General features: G+C 36.0%; 1 protein-coding gene across 3 annotated transcripts in view; it reads right to left on the reverse strand.

Moving 5' to 3' along the window:
• LOC138692879 (transient receptor potential cation channel protein painless-like) overlaps positions 1-23,382 on the reverse strand; it is a 45,191-nt gene that overhangs the window by 12,480 nt on the left and 9,329 nt on the right. The window contains exon 2 of one of the 3 annotated variants that reach the window (XM_069816185.1): positions 21,346-21,604. The exons of the other annotated variants lie outside the window; for them this stretch is intronic. The gene's annotated coding sequence lies outside the window, so the exon portion shown is untranslated. The remainder of the gene's footprint in view (positions 1-21,345; positions 21,605-23,382) is intronic. 3 annotated transcript variants of the gene reach the window in all.

Below are 23,382 nucleotides of genomic sequence, written 5' to 3' on the forward strand. Positions count from 1 at the left end.
CGGAATTGTGAACAATAAAAATCCTAGAATATGAGGGAGAAGAACACGAAATAAATTTACTTCTGACAACAGAAGAGGAAAAAATACATAAAAGAAACCGATAGAATCCATTCTAGACCGCTTCCAAAAACAAAGCTTTATTTACAAGATATTATGTGTCAATGGAGGTATTAATTCATAATTTTCCAGTTATACAGTGTGTAAATGATGTAAGTGTGCACATTGAAGAGAGAAATAAAATACATTAAAATAAACAAAAAGTCTATTGTGCGTTTAGTAGTTAAGTGCATGGTTAATTAGAAAATTTGGCTGAATGTCTGCGCAGTTTGGCAACAGCGCATCGCCAGATCACCTACGATACACATTCGGATAGGTCTGATTACCAGCATTCCATCCCTTGGTCACTGCTATAAGCTTCCCAGACTACCTAATGGCAGGAAATGAAGACACGTGGTAATTTCTTATTTAATATGCAAGAAAACCGTCTATTTAATTTAAAAACTGCAAAGGGACCTCATTAATTACCAGTTCCTCTAATAAGAGTAAAAATCAGAATCGTACAGACAGGCCTAATGCTTATCGAGTAAAACAGTGTTAACATTTAGGGGAAAATTATTTTTTTTCCTCAGAAAGTATTCCTTTGAAACTAATACGGTATTAGAATTTTTGTTGTATTCTAATCAAGAAATAAACTGTTAAAATATGCACAATTATACGAGTATTACTTCCACACTGTATTTTAGGGACATGTCGTTTTCCATAAGTATACATACATACACACATACATACATACATACATACATGCACACATATATACATAAATAAGTGTTCTGCCCAAGGGCAAGTCTTTCACTGCAAACCCAGCATTCCCCAATCTTTCCTATTTTCTGATTTCCTCTTAGTCTCCGCAAATGATCCATATATCTTAATGTCGTCTATCATCTGGTATCTTCTTCTGTCTCGAACTCTTCTCCCGTTCACTATTCCTTCCAATGCTTCCCTCAGTATTATTTATTTAGTAGGTTATTTTATGACGCTTTATCAACAGCTTAGGTTATTTAGCGTCTGAATGAGATGAAGGTGATAATACCGGTGAAATGAGTCCGGGGTCCTACACCGAAAGTTACCCAGCATTTACTCATATTGGGTTGAGGGAAAACCCAGGAAAAAATCTCAACCAGATAAATTGCCCCGACCCGGAATCGAACCCGGGCCACCTAGTTTCGCGGCTATTCGCGCTAACCATTACTCCACTCCCTCAATAGGCAGTTTCTTCTCAGCCAGTGACCCAACCAATTCCTTCTTCTCTTTCTGATAAGTTTCAGCATCATTCTTTCTTCACCTACTCTTTCCAACACAGTTACATTTATTATTCTGTCCGTCCATTTCACACGCTTCATTCTTCTCCATATTATCCACATTTCAAATACTTCTAGTCGTTTCTCTTCACTACGTCGTAATGTCTATGTTTATGCCACATACAATACCACACTCCACAAAAAGCACTTCACTAGTCTCTTCCTTAGTTCTTTTTCCAGAGGTCCGCAGAAGATGCTCCTTTTTCAATTAAAAGCTTCCTTTGCCATTGCTATCCTCCTTTTAACTTCCTGGCTGCAGCTCATGTTACTGCTTATAGTAATTACACCCCAAGTATTTGAAGCTCAGTTTATTAATTGTAATATTACTTTGTAATGTTTTTGTTTGTTTTCAATATAAACATAAATAAATCCGAGGCGTGACAGCCCATAAAGGCTGCTGGCCTCATGTGCACTTGCATCAGAAGAGGTGAACGAACATTCAACCAGAACTGAGGTATCATGTAGTTAACACGACGATTCCCCAAGCCGTTTTAGCTGACTTCTGATCCGGAGTTCGCTAACTATCATAGTTCACCAAACTCATCACCATGCTAGATAGACACCGGTTCCATACACTGACCGAAATTCTCTATGAGGACTCGAACCAACGCGCAATTCGTAACGCGAGTCCTAAGCATGATGATTTAGATCACGACGCTACGGTGCGGAGCGGGTGTTTTCGCTATATTTATTCGAATAATAAACCGTCCAATGCTAAAATCCCAGACAGAATACTTCTACTTTTCCGTAATAATTTTCAAAAGAGGATGTAATAGCAGAGTAAGCACAGAATGTAAGCTAATAAAATTTCTGACATCGTTCATCTTGATATGAACCTGGTTGGTCGTTGGAAAATTCCAAATTTAAGAGCATAATAAATCATATCTTAAAAAATAAAGCATATTAAAGCACAATTCCTTGAAAACTATCTTTAACGATTTATTTATGGCAGCATTACGTGTCTCTAGTATTAAGCCTATATGGGATTTTTAAAGGAATGACTAATTACCTAGTAATAAAGTAAGGTAACATTGACAATTAATTAAACAGGCTGTCTGTTTTTATAAAATCGACAAAACAAAGCTCTGTTTAGAATGGAAGAGCAATTTCACAGAGAAATAAAATGCCTTCACAATAATCAAATCAAACTAAATAAATATTTAACAGCAGCGTCGGTCTCCTCTGTACTAAAACAGTGCAGTAAACACTTGTCATGTAAATCAACATATCAGAAACATCTGTAAATGCGGCACAAAGGATTCGGGATTTCAGGCGGATCACTTAGCAAATGTCACTTCCTGTTAATAGTGTACGGTTTTTCAAAAGCAAGAGGTAACTTTAATTGTTCATATTAATTTGTTCTTTTTCTATACAGTCTTACAAATTCTGGCACTGGCAGATTACAGAAGAAATTGGATTTTTTTTGCATGACCGCCCGCTGTGGCAGTTATTCCATAACATGAACTCAGATCTGCTGTGTACAGCATTGAAGTGAGGCTGTTACTTGTACAAAAACAAAATGATGGACATGTACAACATCTTCGATGAAGTTATGGCAATGGGTGGTGATGCAAAATATCCCATTTGTTTTGTAATATGCTAGTGTCAGAAGTTTTAAGGTTGAATATCTACAAAATCCGTATATTACGAAGGTTGGGGCACAAGCAGTGGCGATTCTTCCATGAAGGATATGAGGATGATCCTACAGCTTAATTTTGTGTCTCTAAGGATAGAAAACATTTTAATACAGATTTTGATTTTCAATGCGTCCCGACGTAATAATTTCTTTTAAGCTTCCACTTTCTGTCGTGATTTGTCGCCACTGCACAGCTCAGAAATAATTTCCGAGGAACCATCCAAATATCTTAAATCAAACGGTTTTTTCTAGCAGTGAAGTTCGTGGACAAGGGAGGGTGCGGAGGGCGGGGTACGGCTTAACTTTAACCGCGTTTGAGGATATGACCATGTATTCAAGAGTGCTAGAAAGAAGCCCTCTTGTATGTATTCTAATATTACAACTCTTCTTTCTGGGTGATGGAGACCTGTCAGAGACTACAATAAGAATTTTCAAATATCCTTATAGCCTTCTTAAATGCAGTTCATTGGCCATTTAAAAATAATAGAATAAACGAAATAATAAATAATTTAAAATGATATAATAGCCTATAAAAATAAAATTAATAAAAATAAAATTCCATAAAAATAAATAAAATAAGCTATAATAAATACAAGAATTAACAGGACTTTCAGATGACAGGACAGCCGAAAGAATATCTGAAGTTGTATTTGATCATTTAGAAGAATTTAACTGTAGCAAGAAATTAATTGAGCAAACGTACAACGGAGCATCGGTAAATATCGGGCAGTACAATGGCTTAGGAGCCACCTTCGCAACTAAAAAGGGGAGGAGAATCGAACTTCACTACAAATAAATTACAAATTCCAGAATGGTGAGTCAAAGACTAACATAGGCCTACTTGTATTGATTTTGCATGCTCTATTATTATTATTATTATTATTATTATTATTATTATTATTATTATTTTTATTATAATTATTATTAATTTTTATAGACCTAGATTCGCTTTCCGGGCTCAGAGGCCGTGGTCTGTTGGTTGATTTTCTACCAGACGTTTCGTCTGCAGGTGCAGATCTGTTGGTTGATTTTCTACCAGACGTTTCGTCTGCACCTGCAGACGAAACGTCTGGTAGAAAATCAACCAACAGACCACGCCTCTGAGCCCGGAAAACGAATCTCGATCTATAGACTCAGGCCGTGAAAGCCTACACTACAAGATTATTAATTTGATTACCGGTACTATTATTATTATTATTATTATTATTACTATTATTATTATATTAATATTAGTTTCTGTCTTGGTCATCAGTCGTCAATCTGATATCCTACATACAAAAAATATCACGAGTCGCCACTGGGCACAAGTCTTTTTCCAAAGTTAAGCGATGGTATTACAAGACTGTCGTATGGCATCTATAATATGTGGTCATAACACTAGATGACATTGTGATGTATGGTTATCGCATAGAGGACAATATGAATCCAGTTATGAGTCGACCACCGTGCCATGCATATACAGTATAGTATGTGATCGCATCACTAAGGGACTGAAAATGTGATATGGTTATCGAGAGCAATATTATGCGCAATGCATTATGTAGGTATGAGTCGAACGACGTACAAAACGGATATAATCCTTTTTATGGTGGGTAAGTATACTGTAATGCTATTCCAACTATCGTAACAAACACGAATAGCATGATGCTGTGTCGTTTATGGATTTTTGATCCATACCATACTCTACTCTACTAGTATACTAGGTAATATACATATCCTGTCCTTTGAATAGCATATTTAAAAATTTCGAACCGCACCCATATTCTAAATAAATAAATGACTAAATTATTATTAAATTATTATCATATTGTGGCCCAAATTTTGGTCTGTAGTCACTTTTTTTTCTACTTCATGATGGAAATCTGAATCCTTATTGAGTAGGCAATGGATTTCATCGTTTATAAGAATTTTTTGTTGTTCTCAGCGGAACAAGAGATCCAATTATTAAACGTACAGCATTCAGTGTCAAAAGACGCGTTTAAGTTTAAATATAAATCGAATTGCAAGTAGAACAAAAATTAAAAAGAAAAAAAAACTGAAATTACTTGCGTTACAGGACGCGTGGCGCACTTTGCACAATGGAGTCTATCCTTATGGATATTTACAGCACTTTTCTTAGAGGAAAGTCATCACAATTATTGTCCACTACTTTAACTGATACATCAAGAAGGAATACCTAGAATCTCGTTATTGCCAATTGCAAAGAAAACGGTTATGGGCTGTAACTTTATTTCAAGTCGTAGGAGGATTAAGAATTAAATTCTCAGTCGAGGATTAAGTAATAACTTACATAAACTTACAATTGCCAGAAGATTAGACCTGCCTTCATCTTCAGATGAACAGAAGAGCAGGAATTCTTCTGAAGAAGAGAGATAAGAATAGAGAAAGAAGAAAGGAAAGGAGAAAACGGGGGAAAAAGGAAGAAAAAAGGGGGAACGCAAACTAGAAGGAAGCAAACTAATTGAGAAAAGAATGAAAGAAGACGGTAGGAAGAAATATATAAATTACAAAGAGAGAAGTACGAATAGTTTTTAGACAAGTATCCCTTACAGTATGCCCAAGCTATAATGTAGACATACATTCTCGCCTTTGTATCAGTGGGTCGGGTTAAAGTGGCAACTAAGTAATGCGGAGGTATGACGCATCTAACAGACATATGGCCGGGACAATGTGTCGTCGTGTCGACTTACATGGTCATCAGCACCTTGCTCAAAATGCGTCGTGTTTGCTAACGGCTATTGTCTTCGACAGTTATAGCTGACATTTACAGTACCGAGGCACAAAAAGCTCCTATACAAAGAAGATCCATTTCTGAAATGTCAGACATTTTATCGATAGATACCTTTTCGAATTCGATTTCGACAAATAGGTTATACAGAGTGAACCGTAAGTAATATCATTAATTTTAGAATGTTTTCTTTGAGATATTTCAAACAAAAATGCTTAACACAATTTTGCTCGTTTTTGCAGTGTATTATGATAATAAATATTGAAAATAATTTTAGTTTCGTCCTTTAAATGTGCAGAAATTTGATCCGAACAAATGTAACATTTTAAAATTCCTTTTCAGAACGAAAAGTTACATAATTTACAGATAATCTTTTAGTTCGACAAAGAATATGCTTGTACATTCTTCTGGCTTATTTTGGTTTTCATTAAAACGTCCACAGGCAAACTTTTGTCCAATATCCATTGCAGCTTTTGTCCCTTTCTAATTAATCACCTTAATGCCTCCGTCACTGCAATAAAAATACATAACGTAATGACTATTTGCGCTGCCGCCCATACGAACCGAGTCGCCAGGAAAACACTTACGTAACCAGGGTTACCATATGTACGACTATTTTGACTAATTGTACGAGGTACGACCGAACTCTATGTCGTACGCAATTTTGTACGACAATTTCACTTAAGGGAAACAATTATTTTGGAACTTATAATGTCGGTTTATAATTATTGAAATGATCTTTTTTTTTTAATTCAGTATGTCCTTGATTAATCCGAAAGAAACACGCTTTTAAGGGGATAAAATGGTTTGAAACTCTATTTGGTAACTATGCTTGCCATGCAAGTCATAATTTGTCATCTTGAGCTCTAGGTTTCACGTATACGGCGCGGTTATATCAAAGTAATAGGCCTACATGTTTAATTTTATTAACTTCCTTGTTTGTTCGATAAATGAAGTCTTTTGTCAATGAAATAGTTATCGATGTAGCATTAATACGTCTAAACGCGCCGACATTATAGAGGTTTCGGGTTTGAGTCGACTGTAGATGAATTAATTTGATATAATTTTCAGCCACCGCATTGTTAGATATTAAAAATATCTGCCGCCGCGCCGGCCAAAGATCAATTTCTGCTGACTTTAAATATAAAAAGTTGTTTCTAACCAAGCGTCATCGTGCACGCTTTACGGCGATGACAGTGTTGATGATGAAGAAATGGGTGGTGATTTGTTTCAATCCTGAATGTTATTGTGGATGTGAACAATAATTACGCTAGTAGTAAATTCTTAAAATTTGGAACTGAAATTGACTGGTAGACATGTATAATATATAGGTTATTTTATTATTCTTTATCAACTGCGATAGTTATCTGGCGTCAATGATATGAAGGTGATAATGCCAACGAAATGAGTCCAGCACCGAAAGTTACCCAGTATTTGCTCTTAATGGGTTAAGGGAAAACCCCGAAAACAACCACAACCAGGTAACTTGTCTCAACCAGGATTTGAATCCCTGCCCGCTCGTTTCACAGTCAGACATACTAACCATTACTACACAGCGGTAGACTAGAATTATGTGTGTGTATTAGGAAGCTGAGAAATGTACGATAATTTTATGCTCAAGTACGACAATTTTCATAAGTTGGTACGACGGTTGCGATTCCTTTATCTGGCAACCCTGTACGTAACTGTCGTCCTGCATTGGACATACAGTTGTTGTTTAATCAACTGTCCGAAGACAGGTCTGAACCTCACAAGTGATACAAGAAGGCACTACTTATTACGCAATTAGGCCAGGAGATAATGCGATAGGGTGACCAGTTCCTTTGTAGGCCTATGTATTAGCAAATCTACAACATTACTAAAGGAAAAAAAAATATTACTCCGCAGAAACTTCACCAATCACGTTGAAGAGTTAAAAAATGTAATTGGCAAAATATAAAGCACACACGCACTCACATAAATACATACATACATACATACATACATACATACATACATACATACATACATACATACATACATACATACATAACTTTCGACTTTTGTCCTTATAGGTCAGGGCGCTGCAGTCGACCAAGTGTCTGTTTAGGTTACGATAGATGATGTCACAGCGGTGTTGCACATATTTTCCGCATTGGAAGTTCGTTTTGCCGGGTAGTAAGTCTACATAAATACCATACCATATTATACTGCTACATACACTTTTATAGTGCACGAGATTGACAACACTGCATAGGCTATAAACAGCTCTTTTACTGCCCGCAGTTGCATCACCGGCTTCCGCCATGTGGTATGCAAGATAATCGCAACAGTATTTTTTGGACAGAGATTCATTGTTACACTAATTTTCGTTACATTGAAATAAACATAAAATATTTATCTTTATTTGAAAACGTTCCAGACGAAGTGTTATAGGCCTATCATAATATCACGCCGTCTCCTATATTTTTTGTCTAGTACACTTGCGGTCACTCAATTATTTAACAAGGTCATGCGTAGTAGTAGTAGTAGTAGTAGTAGTAGTAGTAGTAGTAGTAGTAGTAGTAGTAGTAGTTTTTATTTGACGACGCTTTCAACTGCAGAGATTATTCACCGTTGGAAATCAACGTGGGCGAAAAATAGTCGATAGATTTTGTCTGAAGCTCAGTACCAGAGATAGGATTTTTTACGTCTTGCAAATCTACGACAAGGAACCCAAAGATTTACTTCCTTCTCAGATGAAATCATGGAAGGCATGCAAACAAAAAAAAATCAGCAACCTCGGCCGGATTTGAACTCAAGAACCTCGAATTCGACAGTTAACATGATAAATACTAGTGTACTGAAGACAGCATACACATGGAAAATTATGTGCTAACTTTCTTGGCATTTATAGGATATATTGAATATATAAGAATCATACCGGCAGTTTACAGTAAACAGAGTGACATTCATTCCAATCAGACGATCAGAAATTCTTGTTAAAATTGTTATGTTTTATTTAACGACGCTCGCAACTGCAGAGGTTATATCAGCGTCGCCGGATGTGCCAGAATTTTGTCCCGCAGGAGTTCTTTTACATGCCAGTAAATCTACTGACATGAGCCTGTCGCATTTAAGCACACTTAAATGCCATCGACCTGGCCCGGGATCGAACCCGCAACCTTGGGCATAGAAGGCCAGCGCTATACCAACTCGCCAACCAGGTCGACATCAGAAATTCTTACTCGCAGTAACTGACACAGCAGGAAACCTAACTCTCTTTCGTATGTCTTGTTCTTAATCAGTGTACACAGCGCGAGAAGCGCAATGGGAACTCCTTTCTTTCAGTTAATATAAGCCGTATACTCAAAATGAACTTCCAACATCACAGGATGTAACTGGATCAAACTTCAAAAGAGAGATCCTTGTAAGATTCCCAATACTTAGCTCAGGGTTCATCTGCCCTTCTAGTACTCTGTGATGAATTTTTCAGAAAATTTTTTTCACAGCTACTCCTTTCACCCATTCTTCTGCATCTTAAACTACCATCAAGAAGTCAAGGAGAGATAGACTCCTAGTTCTCCAGTTTTTCAGTGGCCTTGGGCAGTATAGCGTTTTTACTATCATCGTGTGCAGCTTGGTGGCTCCTTTGAACACCCACCCACTTAACAGATTTACGACTTCTTACACAAACAACATTCCATCTCGTCCCCCATTCCCATTCATTAATATTCTCGTGCTGACAGATTCTTGGAATTTGGAAAAAAATGTGGCATCTCTCCCTCCACATGAGATAAATGGAAGCTGTCAGTTTTTCTAAACGAGGGTTGTGATTAGTAACTAACAGGCGAAGACAAGATTTCTGTCACAATAAGGAATAAATTTATTTATAACAACCAATTAGTAAGGGGCTGTAGAAGGGCTGTCGGCAAAGTCCTTTCTGTAAAACTGCACTTGAGGATGTAAAATAAACTACAATGAATAGTGTGCTGCTAGGAATGCCACGCTCTCCTGCAGATATAACAACCAAACATGTTGGAATGCTTGGCCATCTTATGATTATGAGTTTCTTGAAAATGTTTGTGTCATTTAACTCTCTCACTTCAAAGAACTTTTCAATGTTTCATCGTCGAAAATAATATGTATTAAAAAACGCGAGGAATTTGACAAAAGAGGCAATTATATGCAATATCAAATTAAAATATGAATTTTCATCAACACTGTTAAAATATGTACAATATCAAAAAAAAAAAAAAAAAAAATTGGTCTTATTCGATTATATTTTGTTCGAAACGGAAAGATATAAGTACCGTACTTCTTAATATCAATATCAACGTATCAATAAATAAAAATTTTGATCCCTCCAGGAACTATTTGTTATCGAGTATCCTAAGAGATAATTTCTGAAAGACAGCAGACTGAATAAAGTGACTGTACTCTTGATGAACGACACATAGAAAAGTATTAAAGAAGTTCCAGAAAAAGAATCTATGGAAGTCTACAAAATAATTGCAGAGGATGTACTCTTGACGAACAAAATCACTACAGTGACTGTGCTCTTCATGAAAAAATACGGAAAAGCATTAAAGTAGATGTTTCAGAAAAATAATTCCTTAAAAGCCAAAGAATAACTGCATCCTTGATGTACAAAATATACGAAAGAATTAAAGAAAATGTTCCAGAAAAAGAACGGTTGAGAAATGAGCCGACGTACATCCAGTGCTGGCAAGCCATAGAATAATTGCAGTGATTGTACTCTTGATAAATGAAACTAGAAAAGAAGCAGAATAAATTAAAAAAAAAAAATAATAATAATAATTTCTGGAAGATCACAGTATATTTGAAATGACTGTACTCTTGATGAACAAAACATTGAAACAAATTATCTACACTTTATGTGCCGCGAGGTCTTACTTCTCATTCCATCCAACAGACGTCAATTAAGACTTCAAATTTGGAAATGAAATGCTAATATGAACACGCAGCACCTTCCAGTACCGACCAAAATGGGCATCCACGCAAGCCAGTACAGGATGCACGTCGACTCATTTCTCTACCGTTATGCGAATGACTAAAGGCTAGGCTATCAGCTTCCCATGCCGTGTGCCGAGAGGAAAGCTTTACGAGATCAAAGTTACTTTTCTAGCGGATCATGTTTTGGGACATCGTTGTCTGTGATAAAGTGGTCACCATGCGTGTCATAGATTATATGTTCGAGGGTTGAAGGTCGACCGAGGGCAATAGATTAAGCGACTATATTTCTTTAAAATAGAATTAATGTGGTGAGTTCCGTTCATGAATTTATAGCACCTTGTCTACAAATAAGAGGGTTATTTTTCGTCCAAATTTTGCTGTTTCGCGTGGACAAACGCATTTTCAGGCTAATGAGAATGCAGTGACCTTTGGTGCTCGGAACAAGAAAATAGAAAGTTGAAAGACATCCACAATGCCATTAAATCTGTTGAAGGCGGGAAACTGGTTTAACACTACCAGATAGCCCAGGGCATACGAAAAGCCTAGATTGGCTGACGTACAATACATAGAGGCCCGCTCTCCATCACTAATATAATGTAAATAAAATTGAAATGTTGGGACAGATTTTTTTTGGGGAGGGGATATTCGTCTTGAAAATATATTATTATTATTATTATTATTATTATGACTACCCTATCATCATCATCATCATCATCATCATCATCATCATCATCATCATCATCATCATCATCATCATCATCCCTGAGGTCAAGTTCCTTCAAGTTCCAGGTTGGATTTTTTTCCTGGAACATTAAGAAAAATTATAACTCAAAAGGTTAATTTATTAGAAGCGTGACCTCGGACAACCAAGGATAAGATGGAAAATTTCGATTAGCCTAGGAACGTGGTTACAAATTAGCCTACACATTCTTGAGGGGAGAGGATGGTATTTTTTGGTGAAAAATGAGTAAATTTTCAAAAAAAAAAAAATCTTTAAAATCCTCTGTGATATGTGTGGAATGCATAGCATAACATTTTGTGGGTATTTGTGCCCTTATCGGATGTTGAGTCGCCATTTTTAAACTTCCTGCGTTATGGATTTTTAAATCACTCGCCCACTTTTATTGTTGTTTCCGGTAAATTAAATTTTCAAAATTTTTTTTTCTTTAAAATACCCTTTGATATGTGTGGAATGCATTGCATAACATTCTGTGGGTATTTGTGCCCTTATCGGATGTTGAGACGTCATTTTTAAACTTCCTGCGCTATGGATTTTTAAATCACACGCCAGCTTTTATCGGTTTCCAGTAACTTCATTTCTTTTTTTTTTTTTTGCTACACTGCCAGACAAAAATGGATATAATTTCTGAACTATAAAAGATACATGCATGAAATTTAGAACACACATTCTTTAGACTATTAGGGAACTTTTCTCTGTAACAGAATTTTGTTAATTGATTTCATTTTAAAAATACGTCAGTTTGTTTGCAAGAAAAAAAGTCAAAAAATTGTTATTAAATTTTAATTGTTTATTTTACAAACGTAGCGACTAATATCAAAATTCTGTTACAGATAGTTTGTAGAACATGCTTTTGCAAATACATTGCAAAAATTATTTGAATCTACCTTTAAAAACGGTTTAGATATATCGGTTTTAGTACAATCCTGCATTGGGTATATTTTTGTCAAATTTGGGCCCCCCAATTTTTTTTTTCAAAATATTTTTATTTGGTTGTGTTGTGCCACAGCTATGAGCTCTCTACATACAAAAAATTAATATTTTACACCAAATAGGAAAAAAGTTAAAAAAAGTACCATCCTCTCCCCTTAACAGGATGAAGATATCATCGTCGTCATCATCATCATCATCATCATCATCATCATCATCATCATCATCACAAGAAGGATAATTATTCCTTACTGAATTCCCATTTCCAGCATCCCCTCGTAAGTTGACAGGCCTGATGTCACATGCGCTCTGATCAGCATTTCGCAAATATGATTGACTCTTGGTCGCATAATAATAATAATAATAATAATAATAATAATAATAATAATAATAATGGTATTAAAGTAAAAACATAATAGAAGCTACCAGCTGTTTAACTCCTGTGAAATTTCTCTAGAAATTCAGTGATTCACTTCCGCAACTTTATAACTTGTTTGCTAATTTCATTTCCTTACGACATGTGGAAAGGGAAGCAAGTGTTTAATCTGTTCAATGTATTTTATTTGTATGTTCTTTGCTGTTTGTTGAACTGGTTTCCGTCTTAAGAATTTATAGCCATCAGAAGTTTCCAGTTTGAAGACTTGTACTGTTTTTCCAGCAACAAGGAGAATTGACATCACTCTTAAGTCACTCTCGTTCAACCATCAGTATCTTGATTGGTTGCATAATACAATCACTGTGAGGACCGGGGTTCGAATCGGACAAAATTTAAAGATTTTAGCTTGCTTTTTTCAAGCTTTAGTATATCCATATATATATATATATATATATATATATATATATATATATATATATATAACTGTGTAAGTTTATTTAACAGACTCTCCTAAGTCTTAACTTAGTGTCTGCATATGTTTTTCCAAACGGATCTAAGGACGACAAATTCATTTCATCAGTTTTTGTCATTTTTCTCATAACTTGTCATTTGGACTTGGGTCACTTTGGAAACCACCTCTTCAATTTTTTTACTTGGTTATTGAACGACGCTGTATCAACTACGAGGTTATTTAGAGTCGATAGAATTGGTGATAGCGAGATGATATTTGGCGAGATGAGGCCGAGGATTCGCCATAGATTACCTGACAGCTCTTCAATTGTGGGAGGGTTTGGAAGTATAACTTAAAGAAAAATACCGTAATTAAAATGTTCATAGTTTGGAAGTAGGTCTAAAGAAAAGCAATATAAAATTTTGCCTTATCAAATTCTATTCTATTTTCTTCTTGTTCTTTTTATTATGTAAGTATTGTACCTGTAACACCGATCATCGCTATTTGACACGGTGTTAGAAGCCCTCCGTTTTGTTGGTGTAAGTGCAACCACTTTCTTTCTTCATAGCCAAGTTCCACAGAGAATTCAAAATCTCGGTGAGGGGGGCGGTGTGGTCTAGAGGTTGAACATAGATTGACTCGTTTAGGCTTTTTCGGCCCGAGTTGTAAATGTTCTCCTTAGATTTATTTTTATTAGTAGACTATTACTTCGTAGAAATCAATCTGGTTATTTAATCCTCTGAATGTTTTCCCCAAGTCGTGACCTACCTAAATCTCTTTCTCGCACCCGAAAACGGTAGATTCACCCCGTTTCACCAAAATCCTAGGCTCCATTTTTAAGATAAAATTAAAAAATAGGTCTATAGAAATGGGTTATACAAGAATTGCTGTGTCCAGTACTCGTATGTGTCACACAGATGAATTTGTATAGATAGTAATTATAACTCTTCCAACCGAAAACTTCTCCAGGTAATCATTTTACGACTAAAAGGAATAGGCATATAGGTACTTCGTATTCTTTGGTTTTAGCATTGGGCCTAAATATTTTTTACAATTAATAAGGGACTAACCCTTGCATCAACCACCTACCCGGGAGGACCAGGGGTTTATTTCGGGATCACTTTCCCCTCGACAGGCTGGAAGATGATGAATGTTTGGATCACGATTTCTGGAGGAAGAAGATTGTGTTTTTCGGTTGAGGAAACATGAAGTCGAAACGTGGCCTACTCTGTGTAGTTCAATTTAATATGTTCGCATAGATTAACAATTATTATGCACATAACTATTTCAGTTCATGAAAGTTCGGGAAAACGTTTGAGACGCCAGACAGCCTCCGAGTAATCTCTCCTCTCAAAACATAAAACTCAAATTCTGTAAGCATTCTTGCTTCACCTGATACGTGCCATTTGCTCCTTTCACACTAACTTCCTCGATGCAACAAATCTTCAGCTGGCAGGAAGTAGAGATCGCATGACAAGCAAAACGCTTCGAATAACAGATTCATCTGGGATGTAACCTGCTGTCGACGGTATTCACTTCGAACTTGGTTAATACCTGACTGGGATTTTACCTAGGTAGCTTTAGATATTGCAACTGTGCAAGAGTAATTTAGTAGTATGTCAAGAGAGAGTGGACTCTGTTGCATACATTTCCTTAGTTATCACACACTTCATCCTGTACTTACATAAAAGCACAGTCTAGTATATATAGTCACGACGCTTGAGTTGTTGAGGGACTAGGAACAATAGACTGTGCCAGTACTATTTCGCATTGTTTGGGATGAGGCGATAGTAGTGATCCTAGTGGCTAGCAACTATCTATGGACGCATATTTCCTACTTATTGAGCTTCGTGACTGTATATACTAGACTGTGATAAAAGTGTATCCATGTACAAGCGCAGGGCGGTTGAGATTCAATTTATACTAGTGGCTTGTGCAGCAAATACTGCTGCAAACTAAGTTCGTTAGACGTTCAAATAAAAATTTTTCAGATTTATTTTCAATGAAGAATATTTGTCTTTTTGATAGTTATTTGCTTCCATAATAATGAAACATACTCCCTCCCAATGGATTTTTTTTAGGCCAAATACTTTTTCTTGAACCTATCCAACTTCACTTTTTGAGTTTCAACGCGAAAACGCAAGTATCAATGTCAGGACGATAGCAGTAGCTATTTCAGGTCATTGTGGATTGTAGGCAAAAGTTAAAAAAATGTCAGGTTTGCTAAGCTTTCGAACAATAGCATTTTCGTATAGCTGCTGCATGTAGAACTTGAAATGTAGAGCGTAAAACCATTTTATCATACTAAGAGATCTTTCTGAAATGATCTGGAGACTACAAAATTTTCTAGGCCTCTTATTTTATCAGTAAGTAATACCTTTTGATCTTTCCTTAGGAACTGTAATTTCTGCGCTCTCTCGAGCCAATACTGAAGACAGTGACACATACCAATATCTACACTACACCGCTATTAAGTATATGAAAAAGACCCAACCCCACTGGGTTAATAAGTATAAAAATATTTGATTTTTAATAACAATATTATTATCTTATTTAAGTTTTGTAGTTATATATAGTAGCCACTCAGTAAATTATAGAAATGAAGATCTAAATTAAGATATTCTCTACACTTACTTACATAACCACAAAACGTTTCACTTTCATGTCATCAATATAGCATCAATATTATGTACAATTAATGAAAAATAGATGCATCATGATATTAACTATAATAATATTTAATTTCTAATGGTAATAATGCCATCAAACCACCTCAAGTTTCGTAGATTTGAATATCCAATACACAGCTGTATTCAGAAAATTATACACTGCAGAATCAGGTTTTAATAACAAATTGAATTGAGCTTCTAAATATGTCGGCAATCCTGCAGCTCATGGCCTTCGTGTAATAGCCTATTGTTTATTGTAGTGTGTGTTTTGTTCTGAAATTCAATCAAGTCGGCCGTGATTCAATAAAATTAGTTCTCAAAACTGACAACAGATGGATTTTGGAAAATAGGAAAATTATGTAGGAAAATTGACATTTCACTGAACACTACTACTTTTCCGAAAAACTTTGGATGCCAGGCATGAAAATGTGGGGTCACTCATTAAAATCCGTTCAGCCGTTTTCCCGTAATTTCCATTACCAGTTCAAATTATATATATATATATATATATATATATATATATACACTATACGCACGTATTACATATACGCCCATTTTGTCTCCAAGATAATTACTGTACTACATACGAATCTAAATACACATGCCCACTTCGTCAGTGGAGAATTAATTCAGTGACATGTACGTCAGATTATTACGGGATTGTTTAAGCTTCAGCCAGCAAGTCCACCATTGAATACTGAACTAAACTCATACGTTTCCGAATTGGTTGGATGGTAACTTTTCAAGGACTGCTGTGCCCGGAATGGGTAAGTAATGTATTGAGCATACATTGGCCTATTGTGCGCTACTTGACCTATGCGATGGTTTTCTCAATTCGATGGCCCGGACAGCTGTCGCGAATCGGATGTTGACAGGTGGACCATCCTGCCTTAGCCCTGAGGTAACAAGGTTCCATCCCTGACAAGTGCCTCAGGTCCTTAAATTTTAATAAGCGTTATAAACCCGTTCTAATCCCAAGACGTCATCCCAGCTTATTTTAAACTATTGCAATGACAGATGAAATGGGGGGAAGTGAAAATTGTCGCTGGAATCAAAGAGAGAAATTAGAAAACTAAGAAAAACCCCCCTGGAATGTCTGTTTCGTCCATTACAAATTCTATCACAATCTAGCCGGGAATCGAACCCAGGCCATCTGAATTTGAGATTAGCTGAACTACTTACAGGTTCCATCATCAGGGTTATGAAGTATGTGTCCTACATTGCTGGGTCAGTTATGTCTGGCTAATCTAAACGAGGTATAGTTATATTTATTACCCATGTAACCTAGCTGCTACATTCGTTACCAATAATTTTATTGCAGGATTTGATCTCTTCTTTCAATGCCTTCGTGATGATAGAGCCGATGCATAATTCCAAAAACGTTGGATATTTCGGAATCTATGACATAGTGAAACCTGAAAATCTCATACTAATCTGTTAGGTCTATTAGTCTATGCACTTAGCACTCCGAAGACTGGTTGGAACCTCATAACTAGACCGCGAGCTTCATGCAATTGCATGTTTTTATTGATTTGGCATACTGGAAAAATAAAAGTGGATCTTTACCGATCATGGTTTTTAAGTTTGAATGAAGCCAACTTTGCGAATCTGGCTTCCAGGTTTAGTTTTCTATAAAGCTGATTTCAATATTATTCGAAGCCAACTTTATTTTGCATAAACAGGCTACATATTTCGAAGGTTTTCTCTTTTAAATGCATGTAATATATTTTTATTTTACATATTTAAATGCATATATTAACATCTTTCCCTGTTTTGCCCGATTTATTATCTAATTTTAATTAATAAATAATTTCCAAGACACATAACTCATAACCATGACTTATAAATTAAACAACTTACACTGCAGTGATATACGAAAAGGTATCAGAGTCACAGATGTGGCTTCTTTCCAACTCGATATTTATTGAAATAGCATCGCATGGTTGTGCAACTGCCTATGCTCTGAAGTAGGCCTAACGTCTACGAAGAGACATCAAAAACACACCATAATAACGGGAAATTAAACTCTCACACAACAATTAGATATCTAATAATGTCTCGATTCCTGCAACATCGCAATCGTCATCCATATGATTAGGCCTACTAATGCGACGAACTAGAGGCTTGCGCGTGTTCTAACCGATATTTCGGTGCTGCGAGTAAATCAATATAACTTATAGGCTATTATTATTATTATTATTATTATTATTATTATTATTATTATTATTCAACCAAACATTTTTAAAGACAGAGATCTACATTGTTTCATTCTGCACTATTTATTATGATATAATAAAGAGTGTCATATCAATGTTAGGTCCATATTTCTTCATAAGCTATACTTTACGTCATAACAAATTAATTCTGCGCAACTACTATCAGATATTTTTCTCTTCGCAAAATTTACAAGCTTTCCGCCACTTTAACACGATTACAGCAAATTCATTTCAATTCAAGTAAATGAAGGAAAAGATCAAGATTCTCTATCTGTGTGAATTAAATTTTGGAGTGACAAACCGTAATTAGAAGCTCACACATACTGTAATCCAAATTAATTTAAGTCTGCTATATTCAAAATCGTCCCGCGCCGTGGCGTCGCGGTCTGAGGCATCCCGCCTAGGACTCGCGCTACGGAATGCGCGCTGGTTCGAGTCCTCATGGGGGAAAAATTTTTCTCATGAAATTTCGGCCAGTGTATGGGACCGGTGCCCACCCAGCATCGTGATGCACTTAGGGAGCTACGATAGGCAGCGAAATCCAGTTGCGAATTCCAGCTATAACGGCTGAGGGGATCATCGTGCTAACCACACGATACCTCCATTCTGGTCCACCTCTGCTTCGGCATGTGGGCGTGAGGCCAGCGGCCGGCTGGTCGGTCTAGGCCCTTCACGGGCTGTAGCGCCACGGATTATTATTATTATTATTATTATTATTATTATTATTATTATTATAATATTCAAAATCATTACTGAGACAAACATTTCCAGTAGTGAGATTTCATTTTTTCTTTGTAGTCATGCAGTCTGTATAACAGAAGGATGGTCAACGCTAAGAGAAACTGGACAGACACAAGATACCACTACTCCGTACGGTAGGGAGGTAATGTATCCATATCCCTGGCTAAATTTAGTTTCATTTAATGACACTGCATATTTATGCATTTTATTTATAACTGGTACGCGATGTTAGTGCGAATAGTTTATGTAAGTTCCGGTTCTCAGGCACCCGGAAGTTCACTTACCCTTTCACTCTATTTATATGTTCACAATTACTCACAAAATTCCATTCTTGAAAGTCAAATACTATTGTCCCCACCTAAGTATCGTAATCTTCAATGGCTTTTAAGGGATCGCGCTATTGTATTTTGAACAGAATTTTCATCCTCCCCCCCTCCCCAATTTTAAATTAACGAGAAGAAATCTATGGTTCCAACAGGGACAATGAAATGGAAGATATTACAATAGCCGATTCTAAATCTGCTTATTTTAGTATATTTAAAATAAATGCACACCGCGTAGTCATTTAAATAACAGGGTGTGGTCTGCAGTGACTGCTGAAGTAGGTAGACAGTACTTTAGCTTCTATTCACATTGATAAAGATAAATGCAAGATCTCTCTTCTGTATGTATCTGAGAATTAAATATATATTTCAGTTTTTTTAAAGAAAAACAAATTCAGGCATTTAAATGTGATATAGAAAATAATATGAAAAAAAATTGAATCCGCTAAAATGAGGTTCTTGATTTCGGTAGCTGGATTTATCCTCTTGGATCAAAAGAGAAGTACAGACATCCTCAAGGAACTAAATACATACAGTTTAAACACAAACATTGCGGAACCAAAAATCAACTGGTATCAATATACGCGAATGAATGAAGAACGCGTACCTAAAATATTAATAAACTACAGATCCATAGGATACAGAAGTGTAGGCATATCGAAAGACGGTAAGACACGTTCACGCGAGGATGGAACAGACCATTGGACCTAATTCCTGAGGAAGGAGAAGAATTAAAACTTTTAACGCTTGTTCCACTCTAATGTTACATATTATCTTTACAACTATGCCCTCTCCTCTCTCTCTAAAAAAAAAGTATTTTAAGTTTGAGGTCCAAGTATGGTTTTTAGTAATCGACGCTATTTTTCCTTTTTAGAAAAATATTTTCAAAATAAACTTCTAAAAATATCGGTTACACATATTTTGTAACGAATAACACCTAAGAATCAGTTAAATATACTAAACATATGAAAACAGAAAACTAAATATATCTTAAATGTTGTATATAAACATCACTTTCACTATTGCTAATTTGTAAGCGTGCAAAATTTGTTCAGCTTAGGCTCACATTTAAATCTTTTGGTGATGAATACAGACCGTTGGCTTGTTTCGTTGGTTGCATAATTCTCTTAAATATAGCCAGCTATGATCTTCCTGAACATTAATGATCTGACAGTGTGAAGAATTTCATGTAGGCCTATGATACGAAGACATACTGTATTCTATTACACACAGATTCAAGAAAACTCCCGATGACAGAATGGCGGGATTTTTTTTATTTAGGGACAGAGTTCGTTCATGTACGAACAGTAAATCTAATGAACTGTGATTTCCGGTGAAACATAACATGTTAAGGATTTAATAATCTTTAAAAATTCAAAGTCAACTGTTGACTTCCAACCCCCGAACTTCGGATCTACTACTGTAGTTAATACTGAAGATGATAATTTACAAAATTTTCACAACAATTTTTTTTCTTCAATCTTTCATCCAATTTTGACCTAAATGTCGTGTATTTTAATTCACAACACTGTTATACAACATAGGCTTTCATGACATGCTTCGAAATGGTAATGGTTATGAATCATAACTAGACATCGGGGGTGGTATTCATAGACATTTCGCAGCACGCGCTACGAGCGTACTAAGCTAGCCCCGGCTATCCATTGGTTACTAGTACAGAATTCAAATCATATCCTATCGCTAATACTGGTTTATGAATACGAAAAACGCTGATAATCCACCGAAAGCCCGCGCTAAAAATGTCTATGAATACGGCCCCTGATGTTTAGGAAAATGCCTATTTTATTTGAATGTTCATATTTAAAGGCTTTTAGTAAATGTGCACGAATCATGAGAAATGAGTCATTCTGATGAAGTTTGACCTTGCCTTTTTTTTGCCGTTTACGCCCTTTTTACTTTAATATGTACTTTTTTTTTGCCCTTTTCTTGCTTTTATATGTACCTTTTTTTGTCTTTTCCTTTATACGACTACTCACTCAACAATACTGCATTTCTGCGTTCGAAACTAAGGAAATTGCAGTTCTTATAGTAGCCATAGATATGGGACACCCTGTTGCAATGCAGTGTTGTTGTTTCGCTTACTCCGGAATCGATCTTGTCCTTACCCAACACTGCTACCTGAAAGATGGGACATGACAGGAGCGTTGCGATCGGAAAAACAACTGAATGTCAGAGTGGTAGGTCTGTTGCTATGGTAACAACGGTTGAGTTGCCAAACTTACCGTTCCCACGTGGCGAGTGCTTAATAGCTCTCTTGGCGACATTTATTGTGCACACAATGTTAGCATTGGTACGTTTCGTCTTTGATTCTCTGTAGATTTTTGTATTGTTTTCTTATCTTCGCGTCAATTGTCAATGAATGTTTTAACATCAGCCATCTTAACGTCAATTGCTAGCTTCCATCAGCTGGCAGCGTGGTAGTCCATATTGGCAACATAGCACTGTAGTTCCAAGCTCGACCGCTTAACTGTCATGTCCCATCTTAAAAAAAAAAAAAAAACAAGTATAGCACTGACCTACCCTATTAATTCCTGGCTTAGTTGCCTCATGAGTGATGCCTTATTGGTGTCACTTGTGAGGTTCAAACCTGTCTTCGTACAGTTGACTAAACAACAACAAACATCAGTTATTAGTCGAATACATGAAGCGTTGGATTTCCACGCTGATAACCCGGTTTCGAATTCCGGTGAGTCCAACTATAATTTGTGGTGGACAAAGATGGTGCTTGCTGGTAGGACTTCGCGGCTCTACCGACGTATCAGTATTGTTACATTAATCATCGTCACACTGATTTTGTCCAATTAACATGGCAGAAGTTTGTGCGTTAATCTTGAAAAGTTGCTTGTTATTTATTGTAACTCAAATTATGGACGTGAAGTTGTGGATGAATAAGTACAAGTGAAACAAGTCTATAGAACAGTGTACTTTGTTAAGTTACTTATGGTCTTATGGATTATGGATGTTTACTTTATGAATTATGGGTAATTCAATATAATTTCAATGCCTTTTATTGTCCTATTTTTGTTGTTTTTAGAGCGTTTTTAGGCGCCTAAAATACCATTTTTAATGCCTTAACTTCCGATGTCTAATCATAACCATTGCCACTTCGAAGCATGCTTAACTGGAACATTTACAGTAGTCTACACATACAGTGTCTTTGAACACTGTAATAGCCAATCTTAGCCGTTGCTATTACACTCAAAATAAGGGACCATGTATTTGAATTCATCCGATAATAATTATATTATGTGAAAGAAAGCCATTGCTATCATCATCTAATGATATCACAGTGCAGCGGGATAAATGACGCGTGGGATGCAATTGAGGAAGTTCTGACACTGGACCAACAAACGATAATGGTTGCCAAGTTCGTAGAAAAAGACTTTCTGAGACGACTTAGTTTTCCTTTTCATACATTGCTCTATTCATGTTCTTTCAATGTCACGAATACACTATGAAGAATATGCAGTCAATTTTATACAACCGTATTGCTCAGTGGGCGTGGTTAATTATACTACTTATACCAACGAGTGTAAAAATATATTTCTAAGAATAAGATATTCAGTATTGCTTAATTTTTTTTCTACAGGCAATAATTTTATATTTTTGGCAATAACTACTGTTAAATAATAGTACATTATGCAACAAGCCTATATTGGTAGTAATTAAGACGCGAGTATGTTTTTTATGAAACGAGCGCAAGCGAGTTTCATAATTTTCATACGAACGTCTTAATTACCATTATAGGCAAGTTTCATACGACTTTTTATGCTCGACCATATTTCTAACTTGAAATTATTCATAAGTATTCATGTTATGGTTATGTAAGTGAGGAGCGGAACTGACCTGAATTGTGAGATGTGCGCAGACGCGAAAGTATTGATTTTTTCCGAGGCACGAATGTCATTGACCTTATATAATCTAGAGAATAACATGAACATTAGGCTTGATATAATCTGGAAATTGATGTAGAATTGAAAAACGAGATGACAAATTGAATTTATTTCAATATTATTTACAATTAACGCTAATTATTATAGTAACAGAACATAACCTTCTGCGACAGTATTGGATTTCCAGCCTCCGTGACTTTTCGCTAATTGTCTTTCGATTGCATATTCGAGAATAATCGATACTTGCGGTTTTATAATGGTACAATGGTGATTTCTCATTGGCTGAACAACTGAATTATAATGAATAGGTGTACTTTAATGAGGTGCATTAAAGGGCTACTACCAGGTGTATAATTACTACATTTC

Source organism: Periplaneta americana, chromosome 17 (assembly GCF_040183065.1).
Source record: "Periplaneta americana isolate PAMFEO1 chromosome 17, P.americana_PAMFEO1_priV1, whole genome shotgun sequence".
Taxonomy (NCBI): domain Eukaryota; kingdom Metazoa; phylum Arthropoda; class Insecta; order Blattodea; family Blattidae; genus Periplaneta; species Periplaneta americana.